At 36.2% G+C, this 2,600-nt stretch overlaps 1 pseudogene across 1 annotated transcript; it reads left to right on the forward strand.

The window, feature by feature from the left end:
- The first annotated feature begins 1,640 nt into the window (after window positions 1-1,640).
- Window positions 1,641-2,115, forward strand: LOC103269293 (annotated as a pseudogene). The gene has a single exon (XR_002482462.1). The product of XR_002482462.1 is annotated as a cytochrome b-c1 complex subunit 7 pseudogene (transcript).
- The last annotated feature ends 485 nt before the right edge of the window (window positions 2,116-2,600 follow it).

The following is a 2,600-nucleotide window of genomic DNA, read 5'->3' on the forward strand; positions in this document are numbered from 1 at the left end:
AGTGCACGGTAGCAAGTTCACAAACTGAATTGTCAGACCTCATATGAGCACCAACTTTTGACTGAGGATATTCTCGTTTTTCTTTTCTTGTGCACCATAAACGATAAATTTTAAACATTGTACTTAGTTGGGTGTCTGAATTCCATATTCAAGAGGGGAAATTGTGCAGATTTATTAAAATGCTCCTTTCACATTCATAATACCTAAAAATAATCATAATAATTGTTATTGCTGATTGTCATTTTTATTATATGATTTTTCTGAGTCTGGATGATGAGTTTGGATTCATTTCAATCTAATGATTTAGCCCAAGGGTTGGCACACTGAGGCCTAAGTGGGGTCAAATCCGGCCTTTCACCTGTTTTATTAAATACCTTGACATTGATTCACAGCAACATTCACCATTTACATATTTTCTATGACTATTTTTGCACTACACTGGCAGAGATGAGTAGTTGTGAAAGAGATATTATGGCTCACACAACCAAACATATTTGTTATATAGACCTTGACAGGAAAAGTTGTTGACCCCTGGCCTAATTCATACTACTTCTTATATCATTCTACAGAGTACAATCTTGTGAGAAATGGGAGAAACAAAACATTTTTCATCCTTAATAGTTTTTCCACTTCAAGTAGGGCTACTCCAAAATAATACATTTCCTCTTGGCCATCTCCTGAAGCTCCATTTTCCAGAACCTTTACTGAAGAAATTGCTCAATCGCTAACTGGACGACTCTGCTGCTCAATATGCCTGCATAAACTGTGTCACCACATTTATGAAGTCATGAAGTTTTCGTGAAAGAAATGAAGTTTTCTTGATCTCCATTGAATTCTAGAAAACCGGACGTCACTATTACTCTATATTTTGCTATTTCTGCTAGTTCCACTTTACTTTTAAATGCTGTACATAATTCAACAGAAATATTCAGAAAATAGTTACAGATGGATTTAATGAGCCCATGAGGGAACATTCCAAACCTGTATTGCATGTGGTAAATAAAGTCCAATACTGCCTCAAAAAACAATTATAACATTTCCACATTAATTCAAAGACATTTGGAAAATGTGAAGAATGGCTGTGGAATAGTAGTCTTAATAGGATGTAAAGGCCATGAGCATTTTGACATGCCACATTTATAATCAACTAGTATTTGCTTTAACTCACATTTCCTACTATCTTAGGCACTGCTTCTTGTTTCAAGTCTAAGAAAAAAAATTTTATGCTGAAGTCATGCGAAAGTATAAATCTGCAGTACATTCCCTTTGTAAAATAGACATGGAATTTAAGAGTTATATGGTGCTATCAGTGTAGGTGCAAAATTCATGGTAATATTATATATAACACACTTTCAAGTTGCATATTCTAACTGGGATAATTACACCCAAACATCTAAATTTTCTCCTGCTGCCTTAAATTTATAGGTTACATGAAAATTCAGAATTCCTGTCATTTGATAAATAATTAAAATAACAACTAGTTTTGTGTATTATATTTTGGTCAAAAAAGACAGACTCTCAGCAGTCAGTCAGTATAGCTATCTTGAAGTTGTTGCTTTCATTTGGGTGATAAAGAAGGATCCAGCATAACAAATGTTTCTAAGTTTAAAATACATTGCACACCAGACTCTCAGGTCAAAATGGCTGGCAGGATGGCTGTTGCAACATCAAGCTGGCGACTGGAAGGAATTCGAAAATGGTATTACAATGCTGCAGGATTCAATAAATTTGGTTTAATATGGGATGATACGATATATGAAGATGAAGATGTAAAAGAAACCATAAGAAGGCTTCCTGAGAACCTTTATAATGACAGGATGTTTTGCATTAAGAGGGCACTGGAACGGACCGTGAGGCAGCAGATCTTGCCTAAAGACCAGTGGACCAAATATGAAGAGGATAAATTCTACCTTGAACCATATCTGAAAAAGGTTATTCGGAAAAGAAAAGAAAGAGAAGAATGGGCAAAGAAGTAATCGTGTAGTTGAAATCTGTGGATGCAGTTATCCTCAAAGTATTTTTATGAAGATGGTTAAACCTAAAACATACAGTTTAAGAATTATTTGGTTGCAGATGTATTACTTTAAATAAATGTCTATTGTAATCATTAAAAAATAAAATAAAATACAGTGCACACTTAACATAAACGTATACAGCTGGCCTGTACCTTTTGTAAAGTGTGCATTATTTATTGTCTTTATTCACCCACATGAATGTAAGTCTTTTTTTTCTGAGTCAGAGTCTCACTCTGTTGCCCAGGCTGGAGTGCAGTGGCATGCTGATTATGGCTACTGCAGCCTCAACCTGCCGGGCTCAGGCGAACCTTCTACCTCAGCCCTCCAAGTAGCTGGAACTACAGGCATGCACCACCATGCCTAGCTAATTTTTTAATTTATTGTAGAGACGAGGTCTCACCATGTTGCCCAGGCTGGTTTCAAACCCATGGGCTCAGGCAATCCTCTTGCCTCAGCCTCCCAAAGTGCTGGAATTATAGAGGTGAGCCACCTTGTCTGGTTGAATGTAAGCGTTTTAAAGCAAAAGGGTGTTTTTATCCCCCCAATTTTTCTGTTTCTTTCACCACTGTATCAATAAGAAAAACA

The sequence above is a fragment of the Carlito syrichta genome, unplaced genomic scaffold (assembly GCF_000164805.1).
Source record: "Carlito syrichta isolate Samal-C Ts95f unplaced genomic scaffold, Tarsius_syrichta-2.0.1 Scaffold309181, whole genome shotgun sequence".
In the NCBI taxonomy this organism is placed as follows: Eukaryota; Metazoa; Chordata; class Mammalia; order Primates; family Tarsiidae; genus Carlito; species Carlito syrichta.